The 24,169-nt window shown below is 44.8% G+C and overlaps 1 protein-coding gene across 11 annotated transcripts in view; it reads right to left on the bottom strand.

The window, feature by feature from the left end:
- MOB3B (MOB kinase activator 3B) overlaps window positions 1-24,169 on the bottom strand; it is a 208,505-nt gene that overhangs the window by 37,672 nt on the left and 146,664 nt on the right. The window lies entirely within an intron of this gene.

Raw genomic sequence — 24,169 nt, 5'->3', positions numbered from 1 at the left:
TCCGGACTTTTAGATATTTTTAATACACATGTAATTTTTCCTAAAGAACATAAACGCCAGCCATTTAAAAGATCCAAAGAGAAGTAGACCAAATCTTCAAACTGAAATCATATCCAGTTTTAGAAATGAAGTTAAAAAAAGAGTTTTGCCTAGTCTTTCTGGAGAATGGTGGTGGTGGATGAATTCGACATATCTTTTGTGTAAGAAACTCAGCCACTTCTGATCTAAACACTTTCAAACTAGAGATTTTTGCTAGCCTTTGCAGGAAGTTTTTCCTTATACGCACTGAACAAACTTGCACGGACTCTAAGAGTCAGATCTTACTCTTACCTCTCGATATAGTCATTTTCAGAAATGGCCACGGAGGGCAGGGAAGTCTGAATGACTTATTCCAGGTCACACAAATAATTTCTGACCTGGCCAAGACTATAAAGAAATCAACTGACTCTGAGCTTAGTACACCAGACCAACACACATTTTACTAATTTAATTTTGACATGGAATAGAGAAAAAAAATGTTATGTCTACCAGGCGTCAGTCATCATGTGCACATAACAATTTTAATAAGTGAACTATAAAAATTATAAAACAAGCTCCAAAAAGCAGTGACAGAATCAGAGAATCACAGACTACTGTTAAAGCTGGGAGGACAATTGGCTATGACCCAGTTCAACACCTTCATTTCAGAGATGGGAGGGAGTGGGCGACTCACCTAAGGTGGCATCGCTGATAAATGGCAGAGCTAGGACTCCTGGCCTGTGGACGCTCTACACTTGATGTTGATTTGAGAAAGGCAACTTGTGGAAACAAGGATTTCTTAGAGTTGCCTCAGTGTGCTTCAGGCAAAATCCCTCTTGCCTTAATTAGCTCTCCTTAACCTAAACCTGAAACTTACATGGCTCTCCACAGCTGTCAAACAAAGTCCCAACTCTAGCAGCCAATGCTTTTTTCTTGATCTGAACGCCTCAACCACTCAGCTTCACACCCTGTCACTCCCCAACTCTCTTTCTCTCCTGTTGAACCCATAGCAATTCCCATATATATGCTTTCTTTTGCTCCTCTCTTCTCAAAACACCTTTCTCCCAGCACCTTCAAGGTTCCCATCAGGGTCACTTCCTCAGGGACGCCTTCTCCTACTCTCCCCATCTTGGCCCTAAGAAGTCTTCTTTTCTGGTTTCCCGTGGTGCCCACAGACCCTCTCGTGTTCTCTGATTGTTTAGTTCTTTCCTGGTGCCAGCACGAGGTTGCTCCTGAAGAGATGACCCATATCTGGTTTCTCTTTGGACCCCAGTGCACAAAACCTGGCTTCTACCAGGTGCTTTAAAATGATTTGTTCCCTAGTCTAAAATCCAATGAAGAAGGATAATTCTTAGGTGTTAAGAGACTCAGTAAAATGAGAGGTGGAGGGAAGGATGCACTGAGTACCTGATATGGCAGACATATATTTATTTGCATATTGCTTTCTTAAAACTCTGCGAAGTAGGCATTGCTTTTTCTAATTTACAGATGAGGAAATGGAGGCTCAGAGAACAGACATCACTTGGCCAAGTTCACATCGCTAGCAAGTGGAAGAATAAGGACTTGAACCCAGCTTTGAGGGACTCAAAAACAAAAACAGGTCAACAAACAAAACATACTATTTCCATTACTCCACTGGGGGGAAGAAGAAAAGGGGTGAGGCTCTTTATTTTTCTAGTGTTTTAACTTATCTGTTAGGAATAGGAGTGCTACAGCAACAGCGTGTGAAAGCCTATTTCTTGTTTTTAATTCGTCAGCTTTCTGCTAATTCTGAGATACAAGAAGAAGAAAATGGGAGGAAGAAATACTGGAAATAAAGCAAGGATTGAGGAAGAACAGGACACAAAGAGATGAAAGGACTGTGGGTGTAGAATGAACACTGTGCGGAAAGCTTTGTGAACATGACCTTTGTGTAAGTGGGCCCCTCCCCTCATCAGCCACCATGAAAACCCCAATGGCTTCAAACATGGTGGGTTGAAGTACACAACAAAACGTTAGATTTGGCCCTAAGAGGGAAGTAAATTGTATCTCAGCTAACAGAGCAGAGGTATACACACACACACTTCCCTTCTCCAATAACGGAGCCTCAACAACACACTCTAAAGGCACTATGTTAATTAAGGTGATGGTTGCTGAAAAGAGGAAAGTAAAAATCCGCGGGTCCAACGGAAGAGGCCGTCCGGGGGTGGGGCTCCTTTTCACAAGTGCTTCCTTGTGACCAATCAGCAGCACAGCCCTGCCCCGCCCAGTTCCGGGCCCGCCCCCCAGTTCCGGGCCCGCCCCCCCAGTGCCAGACCCCAAGCTGGACTTGGCTACATCTCACCTCTCGTCAGCCCCCAGCCTCCTCTCAGATAAAGACAGATTTGGGCAGGTGGGTTTGAACTGCAGCATGAAATACAAGGGACAGCATTTCTGGCTGGGCTGGGGGACAGGGCGTGAATAACAGGGAAATCCTGTAACTGAGAAGACTTCCATTCCCGATGGCAGGGTTAGGCTCCCCCGGGGCTGTGGCCAGGTCAGAAAGATGACTTCCTGCAGTGCCTTTTATCCTACAAATTCCATTTCTTAAAGACTCTAAAACCTCCCAGTTGTATCCATATTATCCATTTGTTTCTTCTGCTCTTGGCTATTTTCCCCTCCCCTAAAAAGTAGGTGGACTGAAAATTTTAACCATCTCGAAAATTCCATTTCTCTCATGGGTCTTCACCCCCCACCCCTCACCCCATCCCAACTGTGCTGTTGTGTGTGCTAAGATTTCACCAGAACCACCCCTAGTCCACTTCCCCCTCAGGGTCCTCAGCTCTGGCCAAAACCCATTTCCCTCCGGCCATGTTTCTACCCCGGAGGTCAAGCAAGTGTTTTCCTTATCTCGAGACCTAACTCAAGAGAAGCAAAAGCAAAGTCCCTTTGGAACCAGCAGTTTTCCTGGAGGAGCGCGGAGGCTGAGAACTAAAAGAAATGTGAGCCGGCATCAGCAAGGATGCTGTGATGGTCAGCTGACCGCGCAGGGCAACATGGATGGACTGGAACCAGGGCTCAGCGAGGATTCTCCAGTATCCTGACACTGTGAGAAGCAGGGCCACGGTGCTGTCAAAAGAACTTCAGGAATGAGGGGAGGTAGTTTCAAAGGAGGAAGTGGTATTGTGCTAGGCATTTGATTATGAGGACCAAAATCGGCTGTCGGCTGTCGAGGTCTCCAAATCATCCAGTTTGGAGGACTCAGAATGGCTCGTGATACCCCATGGCCTTGGGATTCCAATGTGGAGCCAAGGTTAAAGGTCTACACTCTCTAATCCGTGCTGGTATCATAACCAGCACCGGCTGGAAAGGTGCTTCTGAAGATTCAAAAAAGTGTAAAAGCAAAACTCCATCTCCTACCAGATCAAGTCCTAGCAAGTTCAAGGGACCGCAGGGTTTCAGGACCTGCCGCCCGCCTCTCTCCAGACTTGCACACATCTTGCTTCTGTTTGTTTCTGCACCGAGAACTCAGTTTCCTCAACCTGCTGAGAACACACCCATTCATCCTTTCACACCCTGCTTCTGTGTCTGTGAGGGTTACAAGACATCCAGAAAGAAGCCAGAGCGTTCGGGGAAAGGGACCAGGACTCCAGGGGTGAGGAAGGAGAGAAAGGGCGTCTCCCTTGGCACTGATGGGCAGTGTTTCTCTTCAAGGGGGAGCCCAGAAAAATAAAATATCAGGCTGCTTGCTGCAGGGAAGTCCCTGGAACAAGAGCGAAGAGAAGAAAAGAAAAACAAACGAGCAAACCCCAAACATCCCCAGCCACTCTCCCCATCCCCCCGCCCCATTCCCTGTGGCAAAAGTGGTCTTCAGAAGGTGGAATCAAGGGGGTGGGGGTGGGGGGAAGTTCCGGCTGCCTGGGGCGCAGGATGGCCCTGCATCTCACGACCCCAGCCACGCAGCTGAGGCCACCTCTCCCCAGCAGAGGGGTTCCTCCTTTCACTTTTGAGAAACCATAAAGCTGCATGTATCAGAGTAACAGTGACCTTTATCCCAGGGCCTTGGCGATTCCAGGGGAAGGGCACCTCCCACTCCAGGTAACTTCATGGGTGGGGCCTCGGGGCAGGATTTTTTAAGGCTCCCTCCTTCCGCCCACAGGGCAGGGCCGAACCAGTGAGCATGAGTCAGCCTCCACCCACAGCAGCACCCCTTGGTATGTTCCATAGGAGTGCGAGCCCAGTTGTCTCCTTGGGTGAACTGGACCACTCAGAGCTGGTCCCTGAGACCTGCAGAAGGTTGGGAGCACTGCGACCTGGCCCTGCAGACTCTCTGTTGCCCCTTCCCCTGCTCAGCACACCTCTTCTGGCCCTCAGGGCCTTCGAAGTCCTGAGGATGCTGCCCCTGCCCAGTGGTCCTGTGGGTGGGGCGTCTGGGCAGGAAGCTTCTGTTCCGCAGGGCCAGGGAAGGAAGAGCAGGTGCCTTGGGTGAGAACCAAGCATGGGGCTGGCACATTAGGAAAAAAAAAAAAAACTATTTCTCTTAAAGTAGTGGTGTCTCTTTAACAGGAATTGGAGAAAGAACTCCAGTGGGGGGACTGACACTTACCACCTTAAATGATTTTTGGAACAAGGCTTTATCCATATAGATAAGTAGTGCTAGGTCATAAAGGTCACAAAGGATGGAGGGAGCAGAATGGCGCAGTGCTGTCTGAGCCTTAATATATCAACAAAAGTGCACTGTGTTGCTAACAGAGTTGTGTCTGCACTTCCTGCCCATCTGTGTATCAAGCACTGTGCTCAATGATGAACGCTCATCACTTCATTCATTACTGATTACAGCCGTCTTACAGGGTGAGCATATTAACATCATTTTACAGGTCACAGAACTGGGGTTAAGGACCTTGGTCAAAGTCATGTAGTTATTAGGGTAGCCAAGGTTGAAACTTGAAAACTTGTCTCCCTAACCAGACCCCTGCAGCCCAAGGCCTCGTGCAGAGCAGATCTCTGCATGTGCTTTCGGCTGAATCCTTGAGCTGGTGGCAGTACAAAGTCAGCCCTGAGAGTGGGGTGGGCGGGGGAGGGGGACACGGGCGTGACCAGTGGAGCCACCCAGGGGAAGTCCACAGCTGACTTTCCTTGCTAGCATCTCAAGTCTGGAGTCTGTAAGGCAGGCAGGGCAGCCAGAATACAAACATTTAAAAACAATTCTGCCAACTTTAAGTATACACTGGATCCAACCATCACACAGGAATTCAAAGTGTTCTTTCTGCATTCTTTTAGGAATGTGGGTGGCAAATAAGCCAAAAGAAATAAAAATAGAAACACGGCAGGCCAGACCTCCCAGCACAGGAAAGAACATTATTTATTTGATTAATTCTGTTCCTAAACAGCAGCCCGTATCACTGCCACGGAGGGCAGTCTTCATGGTGTATGTGCACGTGTGTGTGAATGTGTGCAAGTACATGCATGCCAAGTACATATACACGTATGCATGGATAGATAAACACACAGACCTCCCACCCACAGAGAATATTTATTCATACTCATCTGAGAGTCAAACTGCTCTTCTTTCCCCCAACCCTGCAAACATTAAAAATGTCACTTTATGTAAACACATTCAGTCTTTTGATTTACACTGGTTCTTGCACAGGCAGAGCTGCACATTTTTGAAGTGCTCTCCTTTAACCCCAGGAGATGGGTTGTGGACCACAGTGTGCCACCTCACGAAAGCCACAGCATGAATCGAAACGTTTCATCATCACTACATTTCTCAAGAGCTCCTCACCAGACCCCACAGGGTTTTAACGTCCTGACTTGCTCTGCAGCTCTATCGACAGTGCCCCCACCTTGCCCCCCATCTTCTTGCTGGCACACTGTTAGCTCCTGACTGTCACAGTGCGTGGATCCAGCCTGATGTCTGCTCACAGCGATGCTCCCTATAACCCAATGAAGCACAGTACCGTCCTCTCTGGTGGTCCTCTGCAACTCCCTGCACCTTCCCATCTCTGCCCACGTCCTCCACAGCCTGGCCTGGGGTCTACCTCCCTGCCTCCCACACTCTGCATTTGTTGGCACAGCCAGACTGGTTTCTGGTAGATGCTCCTTAAGCCCACTGTTTGGGGATGAGCCAAGGGTGACGATGCATCCATGGCCTCAGAGGGACGGAACAGATTTCAGCGTGGCCCAGGGCCCACCTGTCAGCTTGCCCAGCTCTTTGAGGGCAAATAAGGAATTCTCCCCCATTTGCTTCTCTTCCTTGGCCCTTCCATGGTGGGTAGGGTTGGGGAGGAAAAGGCCCACGGTGAGAAAGCCCTTCCAGTCTGGGTTAGGCTGCAGGCAAAGACTCTGATTTATCTCCAGAGAAGCTTAATGCGTCCAGCTCTGGATGACATTAAAAAAAAAACCCTGAAGCAGCATGATGCGTCATTGTGGGTGTGCCCTGGACTTCAAGAACCTGGGCTCCCGGAGGAAGAATTCACCTACCCCCCGGGGAAAACAAAGGATTCCATAGAAGCAGATCAATCTAGCTGACTTTACCACAGGACGGAACCTACCATCCCTTAATAAGAACCCCATTGTATGTTTAATGAAAACATACGGAGATTTTTCTTCCTCAGCCAGCCTGTAATTTAGGAAGTTTGTAGTTTCTGAGCAATCTCATTCCTTTGATAGGAAGTATTATGTTGATGGGGTAAATAGACACGAAACAGATTGAATTTTCGTTTAATGAAATAAGACCGGGGGAGGGCATAGCTCAAGTGGTAGACTGCACGCTTAGCATGCACGACGTCCTGGGTTCAATCTCCAGTACCTCCTCCAAGAATAAATAAATAAATAAGCCTAATTACCTCCTCCCCTCAAAAAACAAAAACAAAAACAAATCTAAAAAAAAAAAAAAAAGAGAGAGAAAGAAAAAGAAAAAGAAAGAAGACCTATTGCTAGGAGTTACTACTGCCAACTGAAATGTGTTCTCCAGCTCCCGGAGAGAGAAATTTAGCCTCCTCAGAGCCTTTGGAGCTGATCCGCGTTTTGTGCCCTACTTTGTAACTGACTTTCATCCCTAGGGGGTGGTCATTGGGCTTCCCCTCTGGAGAAACTGAAACTTGGAGACGTTAGCGACTTGCCCAAGGTTACATGGTTAGCACTGCGCAGAGCGAGGATTTGAACCAGGCCCTTCATTTGCATCTTGTCCACGGGCCTTGGAATCCTGTTTTCCCTCTACTTCAGAGACCTGGAAACTAGCTCTCAGCCCAAGTCCAGTCCATACCTGTCTGGTACAGCCCATAAACTCAGAATGATTTTTACATTTTGAAGCAGTTGGAATAATTAAAAGAATACTATATCCCTATGTGTGAACATTGTATGACATTTAAATTTCAACTCCATAAATAAAGGTGAAATTGGAACCCAGTCACACCCTGTGTTTATGCCTTGTTTAGGGCCACTTTCCTAGGTCAACGGTGAAGGTGAGTAATTGTGACAGAGACCATTTATAGCCCACAAACCCAAATGTTCAATATCTGGACCTTTTCAAAAAAAGTCTGCTAGCACTGCTCTGTACCCTACAGGTACTTCGAGCAGTGGGACTCCCTGGATTTAAAGCCCATGTGGTTATAAATGGGTCCTCCAGCTGCCTTTCCAAAATCGACCTGGCCATAAAAAGTCCAATATCTTCCCTATCTTGGGAGACGGGTGATGCTACATTAGAAAGAAAACACATGTGAAATAAGAATAGAGTAACCTTTGCACGTGCTTGCCTCTCTGATAACTAAAGTCTGACGGCTTTCATATGGGAAGAGGCAAGGCCCTTTTTCCTTATTCTCAGATTCCCAATTAATGAACTACGAAGACAACATGAACTTTACATAAAGGGAATGTGCTTTATAGGACTAAAGCCATGTTCACTTGTTAGGGCTCTGTGATATTTTATTATGAAGCTGCGATTTTAGGCTTTTGAGCAATAGCGGTCATTATGTGCTATTGTCACAGTGTGTACTGATCTCAGTAGAAGAGGGACATCATCCCATGTACTGAGAGGTGGTGGCAGCACTGCTTCAGGTGAAGGGAAATGAAAGCAGATGTCTTCTTCCTTTGCAGACTGTGTGTTCCCTTTTCTGGCCTCAACTGCACATCCTAGAGACCTGGCTTATATGTGAAAAAAATAAAATAAAACCCAAATTAAAAACTGTACGTATCCAGATGAAGCGGTCTGGATGGTGGTGATGGTTGCACAACAACACGGGTGGACGTAATTCCAGTGAACTGTACACTTAAACATAGTTAAGGTGGTAAACTTTCTATCATGTGTATTTTACCATGATTTAAAATAAAACTAAACAAATGACAAAAAAAGACCCCAGAGGTATCAGTTTTGGAAAATGCAATTTCAAAAACTTCAAGGAAGAAGATTTTTATATATAATTCCATTAACAAAATGAAGAACAAAAAATCCCTGGGGGAAGGGGTTTTGAAAGAGTTGACGCTCTATGAGGAAAAAATGGTCATTAGTGTGTGTTTGCTTGTGTGCTTGGGAACTTGTGCATGTGTGCACTGGTGCGTGGGTGTGCTTTTAAGAAAACATTTCTGTCTAATTAAATTCCCTCTGTTATTGCTTTCAATATCCAAAATAAAAATGTTTACATGAGTTTTTGTATGTAGAATAATCTCCATCTACTAATGCAAAATACCAAGCACCCTTGCACCAGCACCAGAAACCAAGTAAAGAGCAACTATGTCTGGGAACCTCTTAAACTGTAACATCTGTCATCAGTGATACCAAAGGAAAAAATCACACCCAGTGAATACCTAGTAAAATTCCTCTGTATGTACAAAGGCTATTGTAACCGCCAGGGAGAGAGTGAGCTCCAAAAAAGAGCAAACCACAATAGAAACCTTATAATAAAAACGGAATTTAGGTATGAGCAGAGTGCCAACCTTAATAAAAAGTCTTCCTCTTCAATCATGAGGCCATAAAACGAAAACCAGCCTATGTTAGATGTGGGCAAATGTTGTGCTTGACTCCTGTCCACTTGCCAATGTTTTTCAAAGATTAGTAAGATAAAATCCCTTGAGTGTGTGCTGTAAGTACTGTGGGACTTTCTGCCCATCCCCGAGCAGAGCAGGGGTTTCTAAGGCTCTACTGTCTGGAGCAAGTACATACACTAACAACAGTGCTTACGGCCCGGGCCTGGCAGCGACGGGGTCGACAGTCTAAATGCCAACAGGCGACGACATTGGTCATGTCAAGTGAAGCCAGTGACAAAGGAACAGATGTGCTCAGTGTCCTTAGAGCCTGCAGCAACGCAGTCACCGCAGACCGGCGACGGTCATGGAGCTTGGAGCAGCTTGGTGGGATGCGGACATCCACCCCATCAAATGGTCTTGTCGGCTCAGACAAACCCTGTACTCCCCCCCCAAAACACACACATTCACCAATGCTTCACTTCCTACATTTGGATGTGCTGGGCTTTCAAGATAAGGGAGAACTCTAGCTCTCCGTAAGGCAAGGTGCCGAGCTGAACGATGGCCCCTAGGCAAACCGTACTCCTACAAAGAGTGCGTTAGGCCCGGCGACTTAAAAATAAATAAAATACAAGAACTGTTCTAATCAGTCGCCACTGTATAAAATCCTGTGTGTTTACTGAAAATGGTGGCGTTCCAATTTGTTCTAATTTGGAAACCCTGGCTCTCTGCTTCCCCACAGGAACCATCAGCTGATGTTGCACATTGGCTGCTCCCACTGCTGGTTTTTTGCCACTGCCTGCTTGCTAACTCATGTTTGTCACCTGCCTGGCCTCTGTGAGCTTTGGGTTTGGGTCTTCTTTTTTTGGAGGGGGGTGTGATAATTAGGTTTGTTTGTTTGTTTATTTCATGGAGGTACTGAGGATTGAACCCAGGACCTCGTGCATGCTAAGCACATGTTCTACCACTGGGCTATACCCTCCCTGACTTGAGTCTTCTGAGCTACAGACATTAAACATCCTGAGGCAAGGGGCGTGTCTCTCTGGCTGACCCAGCACCCGGCACCAGCCAGGTCATCTCATTGGAGTCATTCAGCAATGCATGAACTGATGTGATGTGACCGTGGCCTCACGGTCGGATGCTGTTGAGAGAGGGATAGAACCTTGCGAATCGTGCAGATGCTGCAGGTCATCAGAACCCATGGGAGTTAGTGAGTCCCCGAGCTGCAATCCACCTCAGATGGATTTCCTCAGCAGAGGCTGTGTCTGACTGCAAATGTTCAACTCCGGTGTGGACAAGTCACGTCACCTCCCTGTCCGACTTTCCTCCTCTCTCAAGTGGAGATAAAGACAGTGTTTATCTCACAGAACTGTGTGCAGATTCAATGAACATATTCCTTACAGCACTTGGTCCATAGCTTTACTCAAAATAGTTCCCTTTTATTATATCCTCAGAGGCTGAACATACCAAATTTAAAAGGTGTGTATTATCACAGGCCATGTACAGCTTTCTTCTATGCTGAAACACTTTTGTAAGACACAGACAAAAATTGCTACCATAAATCAGCTTTAAAATAATTATATGATTAGAAATGAATGAGGGGGAGTGTGTAGCTCAGTGGTAGAGTGCATGCTAAGCACGCACAAGGTCCTGGGTTCAATCCCCCGTATTTCCATTAAAAATATATTTATATATACTTATATATTTAATATAATTTTAATAGATATTTATATATTTTACATATTTACATATTCATATACTTATATATCTTTATATATTTAATATATTTATGTATTTTATATATTTATACATTTTTAATATATATTTATATACATTATATGTATTTATATACATAAACCTAATTACCTCCCCCCCAAATTATAAATAAATCAAGTAAAAGGAAACACAGTGACAGTCTATGTCATTCTGGATCCATAATGAGCCAGAACTGGAAGGAAATCTAAGCCATCCCCAATCCAGTGGGTTTACAAATTATTTTAGCAGCAGAACTCATTTGGGTTTACAAATTATTTTAGCAGCAGAACTCATTTCTTCTAAATGCAGTCTTACATCAAAGCCATTAATGACAGAAAGATGGCAGCTCTAGTTGAAGAGGAGGGGAGGTCCAGGATTGGGCCCTGGTTTCTTCCCCCAGCATTTTCACAAGACCTGCTGCTAAGGACCACTGATCTGGACGGAACCCTCTCATTCTAGCAGTGGGAAAATTAAGACCATTCATATCTCTATGCAGAAAAGGGTTCATGTCAAGGACCAGGGCTGGCCTAGGACCAAGCCACTTGCCTGGAGCACAGGAGCCCAGAAGCACTGAGGTTTGTGTGATGGGGCTCTGACACGGGTGAGGGGCCATGCTGGAGAGGGGCCGTCTAGGGGGATGGGCTTCTAGAGTAGGGGGATGACTGCTGCCAGGGTGACAAAAACACCATTATGATCTAGACAGGGAACTGGGTGTAGGGTTGATTGTGGGGGAAAGGAGGGAGTGGAGAGAAGCAAGCATGTGTTACACAAACCAAAGTAGTAGGGCTAGACACCGTCTAAAAAATCAAGATGAAGGAGCCACTTTTCAGTCCAGGCATCTTGTTGAACTCCAGTTCTGTCCAGAAATTTGGAAACATACAATATTAGTTTCAAAGTGTGACACCTGGACTACTTGCATCAGAATTACCTGGGAGCTTGTTAGAAATACAAATTCGTAAGCCCCACCCATCCCAGAATCAAAGAATCAGAATTCCAGTAGCAGAACCCATGCATTTATATCTACCACAAGCTCCCAGATGTTCTTGTGCTGAAAAAAACTGGAGACACACCAAACTCCAGTCACTGGCGCTCACCCACGCTGTCACACAACAGCCATCTGGAGAGCTCTGCTTGGCTTGGGCCCTACCCTTGGAGACTGTGATTTACCAGGTCTGGGGTGGGGCTGGAGAACTGAGACACTTTCGGAAATCTCCCCAGGTGTTGTACAGCAGAATGGTTTACAACCATTCATAACTGATTGCCAGAGGGGAGGGAGAGCCTCCTATCTCTGGGACATGAATTACTTCTGTTATCACAATCAACTGAAAATGCAGAGATAAGTTGCTACTTTTCCTTTCAGTTTGTCTCAACCACCCATGCAGCAAGAAGACAAAAGTTTTCAGAGAAGGCCTGTGAAAACACTGCTCCTGTGAATAATGAAATTGTTTGCAAAATATGTTGGATGCCTTTACCAAGCATATTTTAAAGACAAAGTTTATGGAGGTGTGTTTGGTTTTTAAGAAAATGCTTCTATTTAAATACACAGTTTGAAGAGTTTTCATAAATACATGCTCCCAGGTAACCACCACAATAAAGATAGGGAACATTTCTTGATACAAATAAATGTATAAAACAGAAAGAATCATAGACACAGAAAACACACTTACGGTTACCAAAGGGGAAAGGGGTGGGGAAGGCATAGATTAGGAGTTTGGGATAAGCAGATACAAACTACTGTATATAAAATAGATAAACAATAAGGTCCTACTATATAGCATAGGGAACTTCATTCAGTATCTATAATGAAAAAGAATGTGTATAATTGAATCACTATGCTGTACACCAGAAACTAACACAACACTGTAAATCAACTATACTTCAGGGCAAAAAACTAAATAATAAAAAAAAGATATGGAATATTTCTATCACCTCTGAGAAGGTTCCCTCTTTACTCCTCTGCAGTCAATCCCTGACCGCCCCCCCCCCCCCCTTGGCCCAGGCAACCACTGAACAGCTTTCTGATACTGTGGAGTGGTTTAGGCTGTTCTAGAATTTGATATAAGTGGGATGAAACAGTATGTATGTTCTATGTCTGGTTTCTTTTACTCAGCACAACATTTTTAAGAGTTATCCACAACATGAATGATCAGTGAATTATATGATTCATTGTTTCTTCCCTGTTTCAAAAGTAAGTGAGCCAGGGTTTCAATGTTCTACTTCTGGAGAAAGAGCAGGTTTCTGGAATGAACCGAAAGGGAAGTGAGAAAGTAAAGACCATTGGCTAGATGGCCCTCTTCAAGGAGCTTGGCCAGGAGGGTGTGGAGGAAGTGACCACGCTGAGGTCATGGGCATTTTCACAGAGGCAGGTGATTTCCAGAGGAAGAACATGTTGGGGAGACTGCGGATCTGAGCAGTCTGGGATGTGGGATGTGGGAAATGAGAGAAGAAACGGAACTCAATGCAAGGGCCCAAGACCAGCACCACCAGTTAAAAAAATGTTGGTCCCTATGGCTGTTTAAAAATATGTCCAAAGATTCTTAGCTATCCTTCTTTTCTGAAGAGAGAGAGAGCTTAATTCCCCTCCCCTTCAATGTGGGCTGGACAAATGGAAAATGGTGGAAGGGGTGGTTTGTCACTTGTGACACTAGTCCTTAAAGATACTATGGCTTCTCTGGTGGTTGCTTCTTTTGGAGTTGGGGAGCTCTGGGAGCAGTGGGCAGGGACCCAACACAGTAGAGAGTGGAGGAGCATTGTCTCTGAGGAAGGAGAAATTCAGCCGAGACTTGTAGGATGAGCAGGACCAGGAGACATGGAGGCCAAGGGCTTTGCAGGTACTTATGTCCTGGAGGTGAGAGGACATGGCCCATTCAGGGAACTTCAGGAAATTCCCTTTTGGAGTAGTTGGCATCTTTCTTTCTTCATCCAGATCTACCTGTATGCCTTTATTTTAAATGACTGGTTCAGTTACACTCAGATTCACAACATAGTAGGACTATGCACTAACATCATGAAACTCAGACTGATTAGTACTATGTTCTAGTACTACATTATGGTCTAACTGCCGCTGTTGGTGGCTTAGCTGACTGACCCTTATCTGTAAAATTATTTCATAGTAAGAGGTATCCCTAAGACCACACGGTGATCAAGCACGTCCCTAGGATAAGGATGCCTATAACCTTATCCTCACGCTTTTATTGTGCTGACACTGGTGAGTGGTGAGAGAAGATATATTGCTAGATTTCAATAAGTAAAACCTTCCTGCACTCAAATTCCAAGCTATTACTCATTTGACAAATAATCTACCCTTATCTGCCGGGAAATTTGAACTAGTCTAGACCACACACAGCGGAGCAAATCTGGCAGGCTTATAAGTGGGCATCAAGCCACACGGACTATTCACACTTGATACAGATGCTCAGGAAGATGAATTCATCCCAGCTGTGATTGACATTCTGCAGCAGTTTCCAAAAATGCAGACACAGGAACACGTAATTACGATGTGTTATTTACGAGCACTCCTGAGGAACTGAGCAGCTCCCTGAGATGGAGATTCCAACAGGAGACCTAGGGAGAAACACTGAGCAGATGGTTTTGAGTTTCATCTGCTCTTCTTCTGCAAACTGGGAGAGAAGTGGTCTCACAAAGAGAAGTGGACCATGATAGAGGCCCAAAGAGCGAAATGGCAATGCCTCATTGAGGCAGTGTGGGGACAACTGTGAGCACATCTGTCAGCCAGGCATGGTGGGACAGGGTATTAATAGAATATTGTAGGAAGTAAGTCTTGAGGCTAGAACCTCTAAGTCAGCAGTGTCTGACAGAACACTTCAAGATGATGGAAATGTTCACTCGACACAATATCTACCAGACACATGTGGCTTTTAAGCACGTGAAATGTGGCTAATAAGATTAAGAAACTCATTTTTATATATAATGGAATCCTACTCAGCCATAAAAAAGAATGAAATAATGCCATTTGTAGCAACACGGATGGACCCAGAGATTATCATACTAAGTGAAGTAAGTCAGACAGAGATAGATAAATATCATATATCACTTTTATGTGGAATCTAAAAAAATGACATAAATGAACTTATTTACACAACAGAAACAGACTAACAGACATAGAAAACAAACTTATGGTTACCAGGGGGGAAAGGGGTGGGGAGGGATTAACTGGGAGTCTGGGATTAGCAGATAACAAACTACAATGTACTGAATATATAAACAACAAAGTCTTACTATATAGCACAGGGACCTATATTCAATAACTGTATAAGTATAACTGAACTGCTATCCTGTACATCAGAAACTAGCACAACATTGAAAATCAACAATACTTCAATTTTTAAAAAAGAAACTAAATTTAAATGGCCACAAGTGGCCAGAGGCTGCTGTGTTGGACAGGGCAGCTCTAATTAAGTTGGGTTGAAGGGCATGGTGCTTTAAAACCATGAGTTCTTCAAGAATGGAGATGTATCTTATTTGGCACTCTGGTGCTCACCACAGTGACTGACATATAGTAAATTTTCAATAAATGCTTATTTACAGACCCTCAGCAGCCAGAAGAGGGCTGGCTTTAGAGTGCAGAAGGTAGATAGTATAAGACTGTGTAGTTAGTATTTCCCAGAGGAATTTCAAAGCCTTAGACCCACAAAATGCTCTGGAGAGAGAGAATTCCCTGATCAAATATATCTGTATGTTCTGTATCTTGCTTGGAGAATTAGCAAGCATGTTAGGATATTAAAGAAACCAGAGTAGCTTGATTAACTCACTGTTTCCCACAGTTATTTGGCCACGGAACCCCCTTCTCACATAATACCTTTGACATCCCTTAAAACTAGTAGATTCTGGGAAAAATACTTTGGGGGATGCTGAAATAATGACAGGGTAGGAAGGAAACTTCCAACGAATTCTTTGAAAGTAGGGACCCTGATTTCTAGCACATGGTCAGCAGGTAACAAATATTTATTGAATGGTCTAGAAATCACTTTCTTCCAATCAAAATCAGAAGCAGTCCATAAACCATTCCCACTCAGCAAAGGTAAAGAAAGAAGGCAGAGTGTGACTGGGAAGTTCAGGCTTTCTTAGTCTGCCATATTGGGTGTATCTGCTGAACTGGAAGATAATCTGACATGTAAGAATTAGACAGAGGTATGTAATAGCAAATTGGAGCAGAAATAATGACTTATTGAAATATACTAATAGTTTAAGATTCTGTAATTTAAAATTTAAATCAAGTAGCTAAACAATATTAACCTCTATACAAAAGAATGACCAATCCAGAGATACAGGGTGATGTAAACGAGGACAAAGCCTGGGTCCCTGGGGCCAGGAGAAGAGAATGGTCCTCTCTGAGAAGAAAAATGATGAAATAAGAACCTGAGACCAGGACAGAAACAACTTTCTTAGTCACTTCTGGTCTTGAGTTTTGCTAATACCTTAGTAAGAAGGGACTGGAGTTAACTCTAGACCCACACCATAGTTTCAGCTAAAAATTATTTGCAGTTATTATACGTACACTTACACTCAAGTTTAATAAACTGTACATAGACCATTCCATGGTATCGATAAATCTCTTGTCAACAAATCACCTTTATTCTCTTTTGAAACTTGAAGTTAGAACAAACAGAAATCTCTTCAGATCTAGTTAAGTAGAGGAATCTGGAGGGGATGAACTCCAACCAAAACCTTCAGTCGGGATCACAGCGCCCTCTGCAGCGAGGTGCCTGGACAAACCCGTCCCTAAGGTGCTGCATGTCTCACATGTGGGTGACCCATGGAATTCATGAGCTTCAGATCTGCCCACTTAAAACAGGGGCTGCAAAATGAAAAAGCTGTACCTATTTTAAAGACAACATCACCTCTGTGTTTACAAAGTTGCTTAACTCCCAGCTCCAGGAAGGACCACCCCACATCCAGGGAAAGTGTAATTGTTTAGCCCATGTGATTGTGCCCAGCCCCTTCCAACTACATTCACAAAGGGGTCTGGACCACTGCTGGCCTGCTACCCTCAGCATCTCTTTCACACAGCTCTAAGAAAGGGAACCAAGGACATGGCCAGAAGTGGGAGAGAGCACCCTCAGAGCCCTTGATCCTGGGCACACAACAGGCTGCCTGTCACATGCAGTTTTGGTCTCTGTTAGTAAAGCCTTTTAAAGCATGTTTGCCTTTTCTGATTACTATAAAAGTGATGCACGTTTGTGATAGAAAAGCCCAAATAGGCACATATAAAAAAGAAGCATCACCCATAATTCCACCAAGAGAGAATCACTCGACACTCTTTGTTGTATTTCCTTTCTCATCTGTCATTAGACGATCCTATTAGACACACTAACAGACAGACATATGATTAGAGTGATTTTCCAATACGGTTTTGAATCTTGTTTTTAATACTTAATATTATGTGCTGTGATTTTCCCACGGACATTGTCTCCAACTCTGGTTATATTTTAGGCCCTGAAATACAGAAGATCGCATCTCACCCCTGACCCAACTTAAAAAACATACAAACAACAAACAAACAAACAAAAAACCCCAAACCAACCAGCTAACCATCTACCGTCCTGTAAAACCAGAAGCCAAGGCTCACCGGACATCAGCAAAAGATGAATAAACAGGACCGATGTGGCTGTTTTCGCCCCAGTCCCACTGACCCAGCACAATGCAGTTCATTGAAAATCATCCACATTTCTTTGCTATTTTTCAAACTGACACTTTAGAATATGTCTGCCAACGTTCTTAAAAAGGTCCCTGGCAGCCTCTCCCCCTCAGCTCCGGGCCTTTGGGTTGCCCTGAACAACCACCACCAGCTGATGCTGTGCTGGACACACACACACCAGCTAAAATGACAAAGTTCCATGAATGCAACCTCCAGCTAGTCTCTGTGCCAGATCTACCTGCTCTGCTGGCATGGTGGGCTTCAGCTCATGAAGGCCTCGCTAAGCAAAAAGAAAAGGTCACCTTGGACCCAAGACAACAAGGCTGGCAACACACCAGGTCAAAGATTACAGACTCCGTCGAGCTGGGGGGACTCTTCCATGATCTCACGCACGCACGGAAGGCTGAGGCCCGGATACCGTAGACGCCGTGCTCAGGGTCAGATGACGAATGTGGTAACGTGAGAGTGGAAGCAGCAATGTCAAGGCCAAACCGCCAGGTTCACAGGCTGCAGCTCTTTCTTCTCCAAAGCCTGTGTCCGTGTTTGAACTAGTTGGCAGGAAGTCAAGGAACCCGCCTGACAAGAAGCAGCCCAGAGGCCTTTGCATAGCTGATGTTTCAAAAGAAAAGGTCCTTTCAAAAGCTCCACAATGGCTCTTCACTGCCGGCTATTTTGGGGGAGCAGCTCTGGCTCATGGAAGAGGCTGTTTCTTTTCACTGTCCTGACCTGGTCTTACCATTACAGGCCAATCTTGGCTGCTGCTCTCACTCAGGCGTCTCCAAGGGAGGTGCAGGCATGACCTGGCCACCTCTTAGGGGAATGCAAAGTAATCATATGCTTGAGCTTAGATGGGTCGTGCTGGGTCTTTATGAGATAAGGCTTTCCAAATCTTTGGTCTTCAAACTGTTTTTCTTCCACCTGGCCCTAAAGTACCCATTTTTAAAGCAGTGGTTTTGGTGCTGAAGCCTGAAATCATTTGGTGCGTGAACTTCAATCATTAGCCAAGAAGCGCTGACTCCAAAGTTGGGGAGGAGGGGAGGCTCCAGTGTGACAAGTTGGCAGTAACGAGAGTAATGAGGGACAGAGGGGAACGCGGTCTGCAAAGTGAGACGTGGCCTCCCACATGTGTTTGAAGTGAACGTAACAAGTGTGGAGAAGAGATGAAATAACCTATGTAAGGAGTTTAATGGAACACCTGGAACTCAAGAAATGGAGCTATTGTTTATTTCTTGAAAATGCTTGTGTGCCCTGCACATGGTACAAACTCAATGATCAGGAGTCCTCCAGTGATGTGGGAAGGCTGAGGAGTGAGGAAGAGCAGAGCTGTTACTTTTTTTTCCCGTGATGCCCTCCCATGAGAGGAGTTTCACTTCCTTCTCATCTTCCCAGTCTTCTCTCTTCCTCACGCCATGCAGCAGTCGTGTGTGTGTGGTTGGGGCCAGGGTGGAGGCAGGGAGGGAAAAACCAGAATCTAGAGACACAGCAGAAAGAAGAACACTGTGGCCCAAAGTTTGTTCCAGTGGCCAGAATCTCCGTAAGATGAGTCCGAGTGACAACAAAAGAAAAGCAATTCCAGCAGCCAGACACAGTTCAGTTGGGTGGGCTGCACAAAGCAGAACCAGTTTCTTCCCTGGATGACTTCTTAAGACCTTTAGTCCGTGATTGTACCTCATGAGTCTTCAAGGGTGGAGATGATGAAGTATTCTGTAAACTCATCTGACCAGGAAGAGAAGTCTGTTTTCACTGATCATTATTCAGGACCAAACTTCTGAGGAATATTCCTGGCCAATACTGACCCTTAGATTTTTTCTTTGCTTCGCTTTCCCACCTCACTGAGCTAACCCCCGATCCTAGAGAAGCAGACGAGAGGATGTGCTGACACTAGTAATTCTCAAATGTGAGAGTCACTGTCATCTAGAGTGTTGCCCCCTTGGTACAGCCTGGGAACCAGTAGCATGAACATTGCGTAGGAGCAAAATGAATCAGGCTGTAGTTCAGGTGCAGCAAACCAGAATCTGCATCTTGGCACCACGGTCAGCTGATTCACATGCACATTTAAGTTGGAGATGCAGACTGAGGATGCTTGGTACTGGGCACTAACCTCGGTGATTCTGATTTGGTGTATCTGTGGTGAGGCCCGGGTGTCAGCTCCAGGAGATTCTGGTACAGCCGGCGTGTGGACCCCTACTTAGAAGCATTGACTTGATGAAAGAGCACCTATAGCCCAAGTGCCCTGCAGTCTGGGAGCGGAACAGCCGTGAGAACACTGGGTTTCCCGGCAGCACCTCTGCAAGGTGGGTGCCATCTAATCACTTGCATTGTTAGAAGTAAGGAAATGGACCCCTGGAGAGAAAGCTGACAGTGCTGAACCAAGGTCACACAGGGGTCAGCAGATGCACTGCGGGGAACAAGCGCCCCCTGTCTTTCCTCCTCGCCTCGCCAACCTCTCTCCTCCTCCTCACTCATCAGCTCTTTATTGGCCCGCTACTGCACGGCTAACAGCCTTCTCTGAGTCTGCTTTTGTTTTTAGTGAAAGGCCAACAAAACAGTGCTGGCTATTTGTGCTTTCTAATGATAATCCTGATTAGCTCCATGCTGTCAGCTGACTCCCAGCCTGACAGGGCCAACAGCAGCCTGCTTATTCAATTAAGGCCTGGGCCATTTTGCAATTACCAGCACCATTTGGCCACTTTTCCGCCCACTGTGAACTTGCTTGAGTTCAAGTCACCCTCAGCTGTTGCATTTACATGAGAAATGGATCATTTGTCACGTCTGTGTTGGGTGGTGCTCCAGCCTCCCCCTCCTGGTTGGAGACCAAGTGAAATCCTGACTTTCCCTGGGTTCCTAGGCTGCGGCTGATCAGCAGTTCCCAAAGGGAGCCTTAAGGCAAGCCCTGTGGACAGACGAATGTGCTGGCCTTCCTCACTGGGCCAGCCAGGGTGATCTCTTCCCAGCTTCTAAATTCCAAATGCTATTCCCACTCAGAGGCCTGATAGGGTGACCAACTGTCCCAGTTTGCTAGGGACCGAGAATTTTCCCAGGTCTTGGGATTTTTTGTGCTAAATCAGAGAGTCTTGGTCACTGTACGCCCAGCATACTGGGACACGGACAGGGTGAGAACATTCGACATCACCTCAGGTGAGGTAGTTGCAATCTGGACCAGAGAACTGCGTGGACGTTGGGGTCCCATCTTCCTCTGTCAGGCCTGAGACTGAGGATGCATCCTTTCACTGCTCTGGACTTTATTTTGCCTTTAGTCTCTACTGTTAATCCGACAGGATGAAGCTTTACTTTCAGCAGTGGATAAGTAAGCGGAGGTACGCAGGCATGTTCTGAGATGAGGTGGGACCGAGGGAGGAATAGCTGGTGTGTGATCCCTTTGAATGAAAGTGCATCAGCCTCAAAGTAGTCTTCCCAACTCAACACATTCAGCATTATTTATATACTTATATACATTGGCAATGCAAGCGTGTGTCCTGTGTACTTCCAGCCCTCAAAGATTTGACCATCCTGTGGGAGACACTGATTCAAATACAGTGAATTAAATCTGCTACAAGATGCCAAAAACCATGGGAGCTATGGAAGAGAGAATCAGGGTACCTCTGCCTACTACATGCCAACTACTGCACATTCATCATCTCATTTAACAGCTAACATTTCTTAAGCACTTATCGTGTGACTAATCCATTTAGTTTTTACAATTCTATTACTAGACCTCTTCAACAAATGAATAAAGTGAGGCTTTGAAAAACCAACACTCTTGCTCAAGATTCCACGTCAGTGAATGAAGGGTCCAGGGTTTGAACCCAGAGAGTCTTGTCTTAAAGTCTTAAGCACTGTCTGAGACTGAGTCTCCTACCCTTGTTGGGTGCTGGACCCCCAACACAGCCAGCATGCTGGGCACTCACCCAACATCAACATCAGACAAAAGCAACATGGCGGGCTCTGGGAGCAGAGCGGTGTGGCTGTGCATGGTGGACGCATGGTGGGGAGAAACCTGAGGCAGGGTCTCTGCATTCTTCATTGTGGAAGCCCAAAGCATGACATCAGGAATGTCCCACTGGAGGTGTAGGAACTCTGGGAATGCTGATGTTCTAAAGGAAACTGGCTGAACAAATGCTGCTCTTCTGGCCCTGAGCTGCATTAGATTCTAAAGAATGTACAACTAGGAAGGGGTCAATTAGGAGTTTGGGATTAACAGATACACACTACTGTATATAAAATAGATAAACAACAATGACCTACTGTGTAGCACAGGGAACTATATTCAATATCTTGTAATAACCTATAATGGAAAAGAATCTGAAAAAGAATATGTATGTATACGTATAACTGAATCACTCTGCTGTACACCTGAAACAAATACAACATTGTAAATCAACTATACTTCAATTTAAAAAAATGAAGAAAAAAAAGAATGTACAACTAGAATGGGAAGTCAAATGCCTGACTTCATCATCTTTTGAGGGTCAAAGATGAGTGACAGTCATTGTTTTATATTTCTTAAACTGCATTCGTCAAGTCTCAAAAGTTTATCTTTCTTAAACAATCAGAACACCTGAGCAACTTGCTTTGCATCTATCGGGTATGTGACATATGCAAATCAAAAAAAGTGTGTTGATTTGATATAACGTGACTGATTTTAATATGTGCATTGCAACAGTAGGCTTAGAAGTTAGGTATTCCAGCTTCATCAAGTACTGAACGTGCTCATTTCAGTAATAACAATCCACAAGTGCGGTATTCTCAGTGGGCACTGAACTGGGCTAAGATTCCAGAGCCTGATGCTATACAATGATTGTCTTCAGAAACATTCTCAATATCTTTTTGTGTTATTTTATAGGTTTTGGTTTGTGTGAAATGAATACATAATTTCAGACAATTAAGCTTTAAAAGCATTTGTTATTAATACATAAAACCATTAAAATGAATCTCCCTGTAATTAAACAAAACACAAGGTAGGAAGGATACTGTTTCAAGCAAAATGTAAAGAACTATAAGCTTCTGGGAAGAAAACTGATAACTTTCGTGCTCACTTCCACTATAATAACTCCTACTAATCTGATCATCATTTTTCCCCATGCCCCCCAAGTGGCTCTTATCTAGAATACTGGGTCGTTCCTGAACTTTCTGTGACTCAGACTTTGAGTCAGCTCCTAGCACAGCCAGAAGTTAGAATCCTTGAGGGCCTTCTTCAGTTGTAGAAAATACAGTTGACCTTTGAACAACAAGGGGGTAAGGGACCCTGCACCTCCATGTAGTCAAAAGTCCAAGTATAATTTATAGTCTGGTTCCTCCGTACTATGGGTCCACATCCACAGATTCAACTGACCTCGGATGGTGGAGTAATGTAATAATTACTACAGGAAAAAAACAACCTACGTATAAGTGGACCTGTGCAGTTCAAACTCGTGTTGTTCAAGGGTCCACTGTAAACTGAGGGTGTTGTGGTGGCAAAGAAAGGCTTTCTCCACTTGTTATGTGACAAAGCTTTGTCCTACGATGGCCTTCATGCACTCTACCACTTGAGCTATACCCTCCTCCACCAACTTTATCAGTTCTTTCCAGGCTTTTAACTCCCTTGTGCTGTTTGCACAACTTTTTCTTCACGGGGTGGTCATTTACCACAACAGCCTGGATACAAGAAAAACAAGCAAAAAACTCAAGCATGATGTGTTTTAGTGTCTTTCCACACTACTTGTCCAACTGAATTCAGAGACAACTTAGTTCCTGCCGAGAGTTTTCTAGGAAGTGGTTGTGAAAGAAAATGAAGAAATGAACACTTTAGCCAATGACATATCGCAATTGTACCCAGTGAGTCTTGCTTTGCTCCAGAACTCTTGAGCGATGCACAGAAAAAATACATTTGCCATGTATTCTCATAGCACAGTAACAGATTTGAAACTGAGAAACTCTAAAGGTGACACATAAAATTCACCAACATCTTGTTTGCCAGATGCTATACTGTATTAAACATGTCTTTTAATTTTCATATTTTGACTCTTTAATATCTGGGGCCTTGCTGAACATGGACTGAATGCCCCTCCCGGGGCTAACCAATTTCTAGAGATAGTCAACAACTCATCCTTGAGCTGTTTACTCACCAACCAATATAAACCAACCAATCCAGAGCCCACTCCCCAAACCACCTTCTCTATGGCCTCTCACACTTAGGGCTAACAGTCCTTTGCCCTAATTACCGCAAGGCCAGGTACCAGACAGCTAGGGACAGCCGCTGTGCCCCAGAGCCTGCTGAAATTACTCAAATTCGTCCATTTTTAGCCTTCTTACCCTGCCTCGCCCATCCCTTCCTGGGGAAACCACAATAAAGGCTCTTGCCCGTGTGTCCCTGCTCCCTCTGTCTCCTGTGTAGTCTGTGTCCTTCCCTGTGCGGCCCCAGTGGCATGGTGTGCCCTCATCTCTTGGGGTCTGTGGGTAACACAAATCATCTTTTCAGTGGAAGTCATCTCCTGATCTGGTCTTATCACACACTAATATAATAATAATAATAATAATAATAATAATAATAGTAATAATAAACAAAAACAAAAATAAACCTATACTTAAAAACAGATACATAAAGAGAAAGGAAGACAGGCTAGCAAGAGACCCGTCTGGCCCCTGCACTTGGGCCCTTGTTCAAATGAACTTGGATAAAATTTAGTTGCTCTGTCAGTTATATTTAGCAAAACTGCCACTTTAAACTGTTTCAAGAAAAAAAAGCGTAATTTGACTATAAAGCACTGTATTCTACTTGATAAGACAGTACTCAATAGAGCTGGCGAGAGAGAGCGGTGATCTGTATTATGATACCACGTG

The sequence above is a fragment of the Camelus dromedarius genome, chromosome 10, assembly GCF_036321535.1.
Source record: "Camelus dromedarius isolate mCamDro1 chromosome 10, mCamDro1.pat, whole genome shotgun sequence".
Classification (NCBI taxonomy): domain Eukaryota; kingdom Metazoa; phylum Chordata; class Mammalia; order Artiodactyla; family Camelidae; genus Camelus; species Camelus dromedarius.
This window is presented reverse-complemented; position numbering and strand designations above follow the sequence as displayed.